General features: G+C 42.1%; 1 protein-coding gene and 1 long non-coding RNA gene across 2 annotated transcripts in view; both read right to left on the reverse strand.

Annotated features, from left to right (window-relative positions):
- LOC123329152 (elafin-like) overlaps positions 1-15,064 on the reverse strand; it is a gene marked incomplete in the record, with an annotated part of 50,185 nt that overhangs the window by 1,404 nt on the left and 33,717 nt on the right.
- LOC112582678 lies at positions 3,212-10,094 on the reverse strand. Its single transcript, XR_006639931.1, has 3 exons — positions 9,904-10,094; positions 8,905-8,970; positions 3,212-3,780 (listed from the first exon to the last, which is right to left on the reverse strand). It is a non-coding gene; the product is annotated as an uncharacterized LOC112582678 (long non-coding RNA).

Here is a 15,064-nt window from a genome sequence, read left to right on the forward strand (position 1 = left end):
TCCTACTTCTCTGGATACACTCAAAACCTGCTGTCCAGGTGGAAGAGTGGGCTCCAGCTCTGCATGCTGCCCCTTGTCAAGACCCAGGCTGCCCCCAACATCTTCTCCTCAACCCAAGCCAGCCCCAGCCAGGCCACTCGTCCACTCACCTGTTACGACAGCTGCCTGTGCCACCAGAGTCCCAAGGACGAGAAGGACCACCACCTGGACCAAGAAGCTTGTAGTCTTCATGTTGTCAGGAAGCATATAGCTGAGAGCTGAAGCTAAGCCTAGTTTTATGCAGCTCCAGCTTGGCCTGGTGCCAAGGGTGGGTCTGTGGTTTCAAAGGGATAAGACTTACTTTTTCTTAGTTCTGCCAGGAAATATCCTCTGCTATCATGAGAGGGACCTTGGGCCCTCCCCCAGGGATTATCCACAGAGAGAAACGGCGGTTGTTACATCATTTCTAATAGCTGCAAGAGCTATCTCACATTCTCACAAAGAAGTAAGGCTGGCTGGTCTGTAGGGACGATCATAACCAAATTCTTTATACTTAGAGAGTATGAAGCCCAAGGGAGAGAGAGGAATCACCCACATTCATTCAACAAGTCAGTGGTAGGGCAGGGGTACTGTTTTCATAGCCAAGGTGTTTCCCCAGTACTCCCCGGCTCCTGCAAGCCGCACCCAGACCTACCCTAACAATTTATTCTTCCCAGCATCATGCTAGGCTTTTCTTTCATTCTCCCCTGATCCCAAGAAAACCTCTCAAAGACAAATTTGCCCAGAACGTTTAATGAGTAATCAGTATACTTTGCTATTTCACAGGCAGTCCCTGAAGTGGACCAAGAAAGTAATAGGGAAGGTGGCATTCAACGTCTGGAGTGGCATGATGCTCTTGAAATCTCAGTAAGAAGAGAGGGAAAACCCATAAAATAAAAGGAAGAAAGTAGAAATCATCTATAAGGTGGATATCTACAGTGCATACATCCAACAAGACTTTCGCCTTTTTAGAACAGGCCCCCTGTTTCTTCCGAAGAACTCCTGGTTCTTTGTACCATAAACTTAGGAATCTAATGGGAATTTTTGATCGTGAAAGCCTGACACCCAGTCAGAGATCAGGGGGTGTGTGTGTGTGTGTGCGTGTGTGTGGTCTATTGACATCCTTCATTTAAATGGACACTAAGGGGAAGTCCCTCCTGTTGGTAAAGGTAGGAGAGATGTGCCTGGAAACTCCTGAAGCTACGGTTTCAGTCTGGGAGAAGGGAACTTTTTTGAGAAAAATAAATCTAATTCAATTAGAAAAGCAGAGAAACGATGGTAAGAGAGGCTTCAGAAGGGACCAGTCAGTCCTTCATTCCCCTTTATCTTGAGAGCAGTTCTTCCCACACCTTTCCCATGGTTCGGTTATGACCCAATAAACTGCCTAAGCTAGTCTGAGTTGGTATTTGTCACTGTTGTCAAAGTTCAGAGTAAAAAAAATGAATACCCAGATATTAGGTATTGTCCGGGAGAGAACCTGAAGTGTGGAAATAACATTTGAATTCTGAGTGAGACAGATCAGATCAGATCAGTCACTCAATTGCCGGGGTCCAGCCCCGGCTGATCCAGGGTATTCGAAGCGGGGACGGCATCGGCGAGGATCAGGATACAATAGCTTCAATTAGATATTAATTAGAGATGTAAAGAGTAATAGAATGAGGATAGCTCAGTAGGAAAATTCAGTGGAGAAAAGAGGCTGAGTAGCTTGGTTTACGCGGGAGACCAATAAAACTTCAAGACAAGAACCTTGCACCACTTACGTAGGCCGCAGGCGTCCTTCTGTTCTCCTGAAGGAGAGGAGACACTGAGGCCTCCCCGGTCGGATCTTAGAAGCCCAGGCATAATTAGTAAGCATGGCAGGTTCCGTGCTCCAGATGGAGACTCAGCCAGAGTGAGAGAGAGAGCGACATGGGGAGACCAGTATTTCGAGAAACTGATCCCAATTCTTTATTTTCCATGGTCTACTTTTATACACTGAGATGTTATGCAAAAGTCACGCGGGGTCAGCAGTCCTGACTTTTATCAAAGTCAGGTGCTTCATACAAATGTATACAGAGGTCTTAGGGGTGTTGCATCATCTTCTGGCCAGGGGGCCTGCTGACAATTTATGACCCTCTCCTTGTGACAGCGGTCAGTCAACCAGGACAGTTATTTCTCCAGGGGTGATTATTCTTAAAACAGACGCCACCCAAATAAAGTTACATTCCTATAGGGTGAGGGTGTAGTGGGTTTTAGTTAAGGAAAGAATTTACTTAGCCTAAGGTCTAACATGATTAATATCAAAGGTTAATACTTATTTTTTCTATATATTCATTAATGTGTGTAAGGGCAGGGGATATGGAGACTTAGCAACAAACATTGGCTCAACAAATGAAAAACCCTTCACCAATACAATTTCTAATCAGCCCATTATACTTATACTAATAGTTTTCTAACTTTTCTAAGGAACCTGTTTTTAGAAGGTTTAAAGCATCTCGTGCCTCTCACGGTTGGGAGGCTGTGAGCAATCACATGTGGCCGGACAAGCCTGTCAGGCAGGCTAGAGGAACTTCAGAGGAGTTTGTAGGTTAAAACACTCTTGTCATGCCCAGGAGTTTTTATTAACTGGAGCTCTAGGTTAACTCCTTCTCCGAAAGAGGTGGTGGGGGATAGCCCCCCGTAAAAACAGAGGTGTAGGTGGGAGCACAAAGTAGTAAAGCAGGCAGGCTCTGGTTATGGGGGTAGATGCTCGAGGATTTCCAGGGAGACTCCTGAGGCTCGATCCCACCTTTGCGTATGTCGAGCTTCCTTCCTCATGACCTTTGCAACGGGCGGAGTGCCTCACTCTGGCCCCCAACACTCAATCGTGTCCGACTCTTTGCGACCCCATGAATCGCAGCACGCCAGGCCTCCCTGTCCATCACCAACTCCCGGAGTTCACTGAGACTCACGTCCTTCGAGTCAGTCATGCCATCCAGCTATCTCATCCACTGTCGTCCCCTTATCCTCCTGCCCCCGATCCCTCCCAGCATCAGGGTCTTTTCCAATGAATCAACTCTTCGCATGAGGTGGCCAAAGTACTGGAGTTTCAGCTTTAGTATCATTCCTTCCAAAGAAATCCAGGGCTGATCTCCTTCAGAATGGACTGGTTGGATCTCCTTGCAGTCCAAGGGACTCTCAAGAGTCTTCTCCAACACACAGTTCAAAAGTATAAATTCTTTGGTGCTCAGCCTTCTTGACAGTCCAACTTTCACATCCATACATGACCACCAGAAAAACCATAGCCTTGAGACAGGGAGGAAAGCAAACTAAGTATTTTATAGTCAAACAGTTTAAATCTCCATCCTTTGTTTCTTTGGACTCAGACCTCATCATGTCCACCAGTGCTGCTGAAACATTAAGGAGCTATAACAAATACTAGATGTTGGAGTTGGCAGGCTACTTTAAAAAAGAAAAAGCTCATCACAAAATAAATTATGCAAACAAAAAAGTGTGTAGAACTGATACTCCTTAAAGAATTAAAACATTACAATGGCAGCCTGCACTCACTTACCAAGAACAAAAAGAGAGTATTTCTTGTATATATGCCATATCAACATTTATTCCTCGCCAGTTTCTTACCTGTCCATCTTCCACAGAGGTAACCACTTTCTTGGATTTTCTAATTTTCTGTTAACTCAAGCATCTGGCTCATTTCTCGCTGGGTTGTCTACCTTTTCCTCATTGTTTTGTAGACAGAAGAAACTGTCACACGTTACTAGTAAGAGTGTATATTCATGCAACCTGTTTGAAAATAAATTTGGCATAGCTAGTAAAATTAAACATGAGCAACATCTTTTAGCTTTTTACCAATCTGATGAGTGAGAAGTGATGCACTGCTGAAGGTTTTAGTTAGCATCTGTTTCAGTTGAGTTTAGTTCAGTCACTCAGTCATGTCCTACTCTTGGCAACCCCATGGCCTGCAGCACGCCAGGCTTCCCTGTCCTTCACCAACTCCTGGAGCTTGCTCAAACTCATGTCCATTGAGTCAGTGATGCCATCCAACCATCTCATCCTCCATTATCCCCTTCTCCTCCTGCCTTCAATCTTTCCCAGAATTAGGGTCTTTTCCAATGAGTCAGTTCTTTGCATCAGGCGGCCAAAGTATTGGAGATTCAGCTTCAGGGTCAATCTTTACAATGAATATTCAGGACTGATTTCCTTTCGGATTGACTAGTTTGATCTCCTTGCAGTCCAAGGAGTCTTCTCCAAGAGTCTTCTCCAGCACCACAGTTCAAAAGCATCAATTCTTCAGTGCTCAGCTTTCTTTATAGTCCAGCTTGCATGTCCATACATGACTACTGGAAAAACCATAGCTTTGACTAGACAGACCTTTGTCAGCAAAGGAATGTCTCTGCTTTTTAGTATGCTGTCTAGGTTGGTCGTAGCTTTTCTTCCCAGGAGCAAGTGTCTTTTAATTTCATGGCTGTAGTCACCATCTGAAGTGATTTTAGAGCTCAAGAAAATAAAGGAGTACATCAAAGCTGTATATTGTCACCCTGATTATTTAACTTATATGCAGAGTACATCATGTGAAATGCTGGGCTGGATGAAGCACAAGCTGGAATCAAGATTGCCAGGAGAAATATCAACAACCTCACATACGCAGATGACACCTCCCTTATGGCAGAAAGTAAAGAGGAACTAAAGAGCTTCTTGATGAAAGTGAAAGAGGAGAGTGAAAAAGCTGGCTTAAAACTCAAGAGTCAAGAAACTAAGATTATGGCATCCGGTCCCATCACTTCATGGCAAGTAGATGGGGCAACAGTGGAAACAGTGAAAGACTTTAGCATTTCTCCATCATGAATTATTTCAAGCATTTTTCATATCTTAAAAGCTACTTATATTTCTTTATCTGAAAACATTGTTTCTTTTGCTCATTTTCCTATATATTCACTAGCTTTTTTCTTCTCAATTTCTAGCACTCCTTACATATTATAGAGAAAGGTCTTTATCTGTGATATGGTTTGTAAGTAAAAATTTTAACTCATTCTTAGACCTGCTCAAAATAGCTCAGGGTGGCACTCTTTTCTCCTCTTCTCTAGATAATGCCTGCTGTTGTTCAATTCTTTCTCCTCTGGACTTACGCATTTCTGCTTCATGATATCCTTAAATTGGTGAAATTGTTTCATTAATTTTTTCAATTCACGTGACAAAAAAAACTAAATGCTACAAAAGGATCATAGAAAAAGTAACTTTCTGAACTGTAACTGACACAAGAAAAAGTAGAAAACCATTGCAAAGATGGAAACAATAGTCAACAATATTTGACCCAAAAAAAGCACCAGGATCAGACCTCTTTGTAAGCATATTCTATAAGGCAAACAAGGAACAACTAATTCTAATATGACATAAATAGAAAATAAGAAACAATTCCCAGCATGTCATATGAAGTAAACATAATCTTGATACCAGAGCTTAATAAGGACTCATGTCAATTATATGTTAATAAATCTGTTTAAAAATAAAATTATCAACAAGGATTCTATGAAAAAGGAAGATTTTAAGTAAATCTTATTCATAGAACATAGATTCATGAACACAAAAATCAACTATGTTCATAAAATTTCAAACAGATCTACAGATAATTGTTAGAATCAATGAGAATTTATCACAACAGATGCATACAAAGGAAATATACAAAACTCAATGGTACTACGTAAATCAACAACACAAATCAGCAAATGAAATTTCAATAACTTTTCAGTTCAGTTCAGTTCAGTCGCTCAGTCATGTCCGACTCTTTGCAACTCCATGAATTGCAGCACGCCAGGCCTCCCTGTGCATCACCAACTCCTGGAGTTCACCTAAACTCATGTGCATCGAGTCGGTCATGCCATCCAGCCATCTCATCCTCTGCCATCCCCTTCTCCTCCTGCCCCCAATGCCTCCCAGAATCAGGGTCTTTTCCAATTAGTCAACTCTTCGCATGAGATGGCCAAAGTATTGGAGTTTCAGCCTCAGCATCAGTCCTTCCAATGAACACCCAGGACTGGTCTCCTTTAGGATGGACTGGTTGAATCTCCTTGCCGTCCAAGGCTCTCAAGAGTCTTCTCCAACACCACAGCTCAAAAGCACCAATTCTTTGGCGCTCCAAAGCTTTCTTCACAGTCCGACTCTCATATCCATACATGACCACTGGAAAAACCATAGCCTTGACTAGACAGACCTTTGTTGGCAAAGCAATATCTCTGCTTTTTAATATACTATCAATAATTTGTATAATCATATAAAACATGAAGAGCTTATAAATACACATAATAGGTTTTGTGCAGAAACACTATGAAGAAAATTATAAAACTTTAGTGACAGACATTTTTTAATACCCCAAATCAGAAACGTATATGATGTTCATGGATTGGAAGACTCAATATGATAAGTATGCCAATTCTCTGCAAATTGATTTTCAGTCTCAATGCAATCAAACCTCCAGAAAAGTTTTTGCAAAAGTAAACCAAGAGAAACTTGGCAATGCAATTCTGAAATGCATACAAAAAATGCAAAGGCACGATAGCCAAAATACTCTTGAAGAAGAATAATTTAATAAGACTTGATGTAGGAGATATCAACTTTTATTTTAAAGCTGTAATAATTATGATAAAGTGGTATTACAACAACCATAGACAGATACACAAATGAAAAAAAATAGAGAGTCACCAGACAGATGACTTGCACATAATGAGAGTACGTTTCTAACTTGGTTATAGTAAACAAATATCGCTACTGTCATATTAAGAAGACTGCACATCATAATATTAATATACATTGCCTAAGTGGTTGAAGATCCAACCAGCCCATTCTAAAGGAGATCAGTCCTGGGTGTTCTTTGGAAGGAATGATGCTAAAGCTGAAACTCCAGTACTTTGGCCACCTCAGGTGAAGAGTTGACTCACTGGAAAAGACTCTGATGCTGGGAGGGATTGGGGGCAGGAGGAAAAGGGGATGACAGACGATGAGATGGCTGATGGCATCACCGACTTGATGGACATGAGTTTGAGTGAACTCCGGGAGATGGTGATGGACAGGGAGGCCTGGCGTGCTGCGATTCATGGGGTTGCAAAGAGTCGGACACGACTGAGTGACTGAACTGAACTGGACTGAAGTGGTTGAAGGAGGATACAGGTTAAGAAGGCAGGATAGAAGGAAGGAGAAGAAAAATAAATAAATAAATGTTGCTTTACCAAAAAACTCATCATGTGGGATGGGATCCTGTTACATTTATAAATATATTACCAAAAATGAATATCACTAGGCCTCTGTTTACTGACTTCCAGTGATGTCCATGCAATCTTACCAACAGAAAAAAAAGTTGGAGAGTACTATATGGGTTTTGATAATATTCCAGTTGAACATAGAACTCCTGTATATGAACATACTTGTGTGTGAAAAAGGAAAAGTGTTTGAAGGAATAGGCACTGCTGTGAATACTGGTTACATGATGATGACGGGACGGGAAAGAGGACAAGCACGAGTAGCTCCGCCTTTATCCATATCAGTGTCTAATTTTTTTCTTGTTACAACGGTCGATGAAAGTTCAGTTAACAATTAAGAAGAAAGGGAATTTTATTTGAACCAGACTAGGATTATAACCCGGAAGAGAGACTCTCAGAAAGCTCTGAGAAACTGTTCCACCACGTGCAAGTTGAAGGCACAGGCATACACATTTTTGAGACAAAGCATCACACATCAAAATGACATACTGATATTTTATACAAAGTTCACCAAGGACGCATAGTGCCGGTAAGCAGGCATAAAGAGAGCAGGAAGTCCGTGATCCTCCGTAGAGTTGGGGAAGAATGCTATCCTTTTAAGGAATTATATTGCTAATGTCAGAAGAAAGGAGGAAATGTTATCTTTAAGGTCAAGCAGACACTCCTGTCTTCGAAGAAGTTTGGTTAATATGTAATGCAAGCACACACTACACATTAGGGAGGGAGGGAAGAGGCCCAAATGGATGCAGAGAGAGAATTCTGTGTTTAATTTTTTCTTATCCTGTCTGGAAATAAGAATTTTATTTCATCACAACAAAAATTACTACTCTTATGATCCGAACACATCAAATAAAGAAAATTAAAATTCATAATTTGTTGTTGTTGTTTAGTTGCTAAGTCGTGTCCAACTCTTTTGCAACCTCATGGACTGTAGCCCCCCAGGCTCCTCTGTCCATGGGATTTCTCAGGCAAGAATACTGGGGAGGGTTGCCATTTCCTTCTCCAGGGGATCTTCCTGACCCAGGGATCAAACTCATATCTCCCGAATTGGCAGGCAGATTCTTTACCACTGAGCCACCAAAATTCATTATAGGTTAGAACAAAGCACTCAAGTAATCACGTGAGTGGAGAAAACAGGGTAATTGAGAGCTGCATCTAAAGAAATGATTATATACACATATAATCATTATAAGTGTTACAAAGGGATGTGTAAAATATGTCATAATGTAAAAGTAAAACAGTGCATGAATCAGAGGCAGTCAAAAGAAATCACCTAGGTAGTTCAAGCAGAAAAAGAATTTCAGCTATTGTATGAGCACATCTCATTGTAAGAACCCAAATCACGTGTGAAATCCTGGATATGAAAGAGTCTGGGGAAAGATAGGCATTTGATTTACAACCCCTGCAGGAAAGCAGTCTGGGAGCACCTGAAATGCATGTAGATGGAGACTCTGCACAGTACCTGCCATACCGCAGCTCCCTCCCATATTGACACTTCCAATTAGAAAATATTCACCTCTCAGAAGGCGAAGTGCCCACCTTGAGTGGGAGCTGAAGTGAGTGGGTCTGAGAATAAGCAAGGCAGGACACAAGAGCTGGGAGATATGAATAAAATAAATAGAGAAGAATACAGGGTATTTATGAGAGCGGTCATTACCTTGCAGTGCTGGAGTAATATCATATAGTGGCCAGGGCTGATGGTGGGAGCCCTCCTCTTTAGTACCTAAGAAAGAGAAGTCCACCTATGTATTAGGAAAACTGCAACAAAGGAGGGAGCCCTTGAGCTAAATTAAGAAACCTATTACTTCCAACCCTTCCCACTCAGATAAGATTCTCCTTTCAAAAGATAATCCCTGACTCTGATTTTAAAATCAGAAAGAAATTTGGAAATCATATAAGCTGTATAAAGAGCCTCCTTTTTAAAAAAACAGAAATGAGAAGCAAACCTTAAAAGTATTTGAAAGAGGAGTTTTAAAATCCCCAGTAAAATGTCACCACAAAGCTGAGAAAAAATTATAATCTAAAATAGATTTTTAAAACTAGTGAAGCAAATTAAAGGTATGAGGAGAAGTGAAAGTTGCTCAGCCATGTCCAACTCTGCTACCCCATGGATTTGTAACTCAACTGAGGCTTCTCTGTCCATGGAATTCTCCAGGCAAAAATACTGGAGTTGGTAGCCGTTCCCTTCTCCAGGGGATCTTCCCAACAGAGGGAATGAACCCAGGTCTCCCACACTAAAGGCAGATTCTTTACTGTCTGAGCCACTAGGGAAGCCCAAAAGTATGAGGAACCATCATAAGACAGAAATATAGAAACTCAAAGAAGAGATACCAAGGTATCAGGAAGATGTGAAATAGAATCTGATGGAGAGAAGAGAAATTGAAGAAAAGGAGAAAAATATTTCATGAGTAAGAATTAAGTAAAGTAAAGAAGAAAAAGGGAACCATAAGAAAAGCATATGACATAAAATAAAAATAAAGAAGTAGCTTAAAAACACAGTTTTAAATATTAAAAAGTCAGTGAAGATCCATCAGACATGAAAATCAAGTCCTACCAGGAAGAAAACTAAGTCAACAAAACAGAAGAATTATTTAAAACAATAATTGAGGAAAATATTTCTGAAATAAAAGATTTGAGTCTACAATTAAAAGCTCACCTTATAGTAAACACAAGATGAATGCAAGTAAATATTGTGGTCTTTCAAGATAAAAATAGAAGCCTTCAGGAGGCCAACACTCCCCCTCCAGCTAAAAAAGAAACAAAACCTTAAGAAATCAGGTTGTAAGATAGCAATACTCAATGCCAGAAAATAGTGAAGCAAAACTTAGATACTCTATGGAAGAAAATATGCACTGAGGATTTTCGTACAACTAATTTGTCCTTGACTTAAATATAGTTCTAAATGTGCAAGAACTCAAGAAATATTGTTTCTGATAACTTTCCTGGGGAGTTTCCAAGAGACAAGATATTATTATTGAGTACTGAACATTTTCATTGTGGAATTAAGTCTGATGAAGGAGTAATAAAGAGTATGTAAATGTGACCTATTGTGATAAAGTACAAATACCAAAACTTCCATCAGATACGAGGATGAGGGAGAGAGGTAGCTCAAAGAGTAAGTCCACTGACTGCTTTATATATAATAGCTTCAAATCAAAGGATATTTAAAACACATAAGGTTCAACAAAATTAAAAACTTGTGCATCAAAGGATCCTAGCAGGATAGTAAGAAGACCCTGCTGAGAAGAAGAAACAAACCAGGTCTCTGATAAGGGCCTATGACCCAGACTATATAAAGATCTCTCATAATTCCACATTAAAAAGATGAACAGCCCAATTTAAACATGGGCAAAGAACTTAGACATTTCTCTGAAGATACACAAGTGGCCAGTGAGCACCAGGAAAAGATGCTCAACATCACTAGTCATTGCTGCTGCTAAGTCACTTCAGTCGTATCTGACTCTTAGTGACCCCATGGACTACAGCCTTCCAGGCTCCTCGGTCCATGGGATTTTCCAGGCAAGAGTACTGGAGTGGGGTGCCATTGCCTTCTCCATCATTAGTCAATGTGAATTGTGAAGTTGCTCAGTTGTGTCCGACTCTTTGCGACCCCATAAATGGCAGCACGCCAGGCCTCCCTGTCCATCACCAACTCCTGGAGTTCACTGAGACTCGGGTCCATCGAGTCAGTGATGCCATCCAGCCATCTCATCCTCTGTCGTCCCCTTCTCCTCCTGCCCCCAATCCCTCCCAGCATCAGAGTCTTTTCCAATGAGTCAACTCTTCGCATGAGGTGGCCAAAGTACTGGAGTTTCAGCTTTAGCATCATTCCTACCAAAGAAATCCCAGGGCTGATCTCCTTCAGAATGGACTGGTTGGATCTCCTTGCAGTCCAAGGGACTCTCAAGAGTCTTCTCCAACACCACAGTTCAAAAGCATCAATTCTTCGGCGCTCAGCCTTCTTCACAGTCCAGCTCTCACATCCATACATGACCACAGGAAAAACCATAGCCTTGACTAGACGAACCTTTGTTGGCAAAGTAATGTCTCTGCTTTTGAATACGCTTCTAGGTTGGTCATAACTTTCCTTCCAAGGAATAAGCGTCTTTTAATTTCATGGCTGCAGTCACCATCTGTAGTGATTTTGGAGCCCAGAAAAATAAAGTCTGACACTGTTTCCACTGTTTCCCCATCTATTTCCCATGAAGTGATGGGACCAGAAGCCATGATCGTTTTCTGAATGTTGAGCTTTAAGCCAACTTTTTCACTCTCCACTTTCACTTTCATCAAGAGGCTTTTAGGCAGATGCAAATCAAAATCACAAGATACCACTTCATACCCAATAGTGTGACTATAAGAAAAAAAAATTAATGGAAAATGACAAGCATCGACCAGGAGGTGAAGAAATTGGAACCCTTGTACATTGCTGGGGAGAAGGTAAAATGGTGCGAACTCTGTGGAAAACAGCCTGACAGTTCCTCCAAATATCAGCATAGAATTACCAGATGACTCAGCAATTCCACTCCCAGATGTATATGTGCTACTGCTAAGTCACTTCAGTTGTGTCCGACTCTGTGTGACCCCATAGACGGCAGCCCACCAGGCTCCCGCGTTCCCAGGATTCTCCAGGCAAGAACACTGGAGTGGGTTGCCATTTCCTTCTCCAATGCATGAAAGTGAAAAGTGAAAGTGAAGTCGCTCAGTCGCGTCCGACTCTTAGCGACCCCATGGACTGCAGCCTACCAGGCTCCTCCATTCATGGGATTTTCCAGGCAAGAGTACTGGAGTGGGGTGCCTTTGCCTTCTCCGGATGTATATGTAAAAGAACTGCAAACAGGAAGTTCTGGTCCAGGACTGAGACACAGGAGGCTCCTCAACTCACCTCCACCCCTACAGCAACAACACAAACCATTGAAAGAAACCCAGGAATGAGCTGAGCCAGAGCTACATATTGGGCAAGCGAGAGAATACTCACATTGGAGAGGGTCTTGGCACACCCTCAAGCCACGAAGAACAAAGAAGGTGGCTTGGACAATTACAAGGGTTCGAGACACAACCAAGAGCTTGGGAGGGTGGAACAACGAGGTTCCTCTCCTATATGTGGTCACGTGGTCAACACTGGAAGACGTTGCTATTGTATCTAATGCCCAGCAGCCAGTACAGACTGTGGAGGAAAATGAAGTCTCCCCACTGGGTCTTGCACATTTTCCCCACACCTGCAGGCAGCTCCCTCCTGGGCACACCCACTTTCCCTGCAGGCTCCAACCCAGACCAGCGACCCTCAGCTCTGCTAGCCCTGCCATCTCACCTCATTATGTCCCAGGAATATCAGAAAATGTTGCTGCAACCGTTTACTTGGAGGTCCCTGCTCTTTAAGCATCTCTCCTGTTGGAGTCTGCGATTCAGTTCCACTGGCAGGTACTCCATCTGCCTGGCTGGCATAGTAACCTCCTTCCTGTGGTCTCTTTTGAGAAATAAATGATAAGGCAAAACACCCCGAGTCTCTGATATGTTAGAATAATTTAGTGGCATGAGCAGTGTCCTCTCAGTTCAGTTCAGTTCAGTTGCTCAGTCACATCCGACTCTTTGCGACCCCATGGACTGCAGCACGCCAAGTTTCCCTGTCCGTCACCAACCCACAGAGTTTACCCAAACTCATGTCCATTGAATCGGTGATGGCATCCAACCATCTCATCCTCTGTCATCCCCTTCTCCTCCTGCCCTCAATCTTTCCCAGAATCAGGGTCTTTTCAAATGAGTCAGTTCTCTGCATCAGGTGGCCAAAGTATTGGCATTTCAGCTTCAACATCAGTCCTTCCGATGAACACTCAGGACTGATTTCCTTTAGGATGAACTGGTTGGATCTCCTTGCAGTCCAAGGGACTCTCAAGAGTCTTTTCCAACACCACAGTTCAAAAGCATCAATTCTTCAGTGCTCAGCTTTCTTTACGGTCCGACTCTCACACCCATACATGACAACTGGAAAACTAGCTTTGACTAGATGGACCTTTGTTGGCAAAGTAATGTCTCTGCTTTTTAATATGCTCTCTAGGTTGGTCATAACTTTCCTTCCAAGGAGTAAGCGTCTTTTAATTTCATGGCTGCAGTCACCATCTGCAGTGATTGTGGAGCCCCAAAAAATGAAGTCAGCCACTGTTTCCACTGTTTCCCCACCTATCTGCCATGAAGTGATGGGTCCAGATGCCATGATCTTCGTTTTCTGAATGTTGAGCTTTAAGCCAACGTTTTTACTCTCCTCTTTCACTTTCATCAAGGGGCTCTTTAGTTCCTCTTCACTTTCTGCCATATTGGTGGTGTCATTTGCATATCTGAGGTTATTGATATTTCTCCTGGCAATCTTGATTCCACCTTGTGTTTCTTCCAGTCTAGCATTTCTCATGATGTACTCTGCATAGAAGTTAAATAAGCAGGGTGACAATATACAGCCTTGACGTACTCCTTTTCCTATTTGGAACCAGTCTGTTGTTCCATGTCCAGTTCTAACTGTTGCTTCCTGACCTGCATACACATTTCTCAAGAGGCAGGTCAGGTGGTCTGGTATTCCCATCTCTTTCAGAATTTTCCACAGTTTATTGTGATCCCACAGTCAAAGGCTTTGGCATAGTCAATAAAGCAGAAATAGATGTTTTTCTGGAACTCTCTTGCTTTCTCGATGATCCAGCGGATGTTGGCAATTTGATCTCTGGTTCCTCTGCCTTTTCTAAAACCAGCTTGAACTCCTGGAAGTTCACGGTTCACATATTGCTGAAGCCTGGCTTGGAAAATTTTGAGCATTACTTTACTAGCGTGTGAGATGAGTGCAATTGTGCGGTAGTTTGAGCATTCATTGTCATTGCCTTTCTTTGGGATTGGAATGAAAACTGACCGTTTCAAGTCCTGTGGCCACTGCTGAGTTTTCCAAATTTGCTGGCATATTGAGTGTAGCCCTTTCACAGCATCATCTTTCAGGAATGATGGAATTCCATCACCTCCACTAGCTTTGTTCGTAGTGATGCTTTCTAAGGCCCACTTGACTTCACATTCCAGGATGTCTGGCTCTAGGTCAGTGATCACACCATCGTGCTTATCTGGGTCCTGAAGATCTTTTCTGTACAGTTCTTCTGTGTATTCTTGCCACCTCTTCTTAATATCTTCTGCTTCTGTTAGGTCCATACCATTTCTGTCCTTTATGAAGCCCATCTTTGCATGAAATGTTCCCTTGGTATCTCTAATTTTCTTGAAGAGATCTCTAGTCTTTCCCATTCTGTTGTTTTCCTCTATTTCTTTGCCTTGATCTCTGAGGAAGGCTTTCTTATCCCTTCTTGCTATTCTTTGGAACTCTGCATTCAGATGCTTATATCTTTCCTTTTCTCCTTTGCTTTTCGCTTCTCTTCTTTTCACAGCTATTTGAAAGGCCTCCCCAGACAGCCATTTTGCTTTTTTGCATTTCTTTTCCATGGGGATGGTCTTGATCCCTGTCTCCTGTACAATGTCACGAACCTCATTCCATAGTTCATCAGGCACTCTATCTATCAGATGTAGGCCCTTAAATCTATTTCTCACTTCCACTGTATAATCATAAGGGATTTGATTTAGGTCATACCTGAGTGGTCTAGTGGTTTTCCCTACTTTCTTCAATGTAAGTCTGAATTTGGCAATAAGGAGTTCATGATCTGAGCCACAGTCAGCTCCTGGTCTTGTTTTTGCTGACTGTATAGAGCTTCTCCATCTTTGGCTGCAAAGAATATAATCAACTTGATTTCAGTGTTGACCATCTGGTGATGTCTATGTGTAGAGTCTTCTTTTGTGTTGTTGGA

Source organism: Bubalus bubalis, chromosome 14, assembly GCF_019923935.1.
Source record: "Bubalus bubalis isolate 160015118507 breed Murrah chromosome 14, NDDB_SH_1, whole genome shotgun sequence".
NCBI lineage: Eukaryota > Metazoa > Chordata > Mammalia > Artiodactyla > Bovidae > Bubalus > Bubalus bubalis.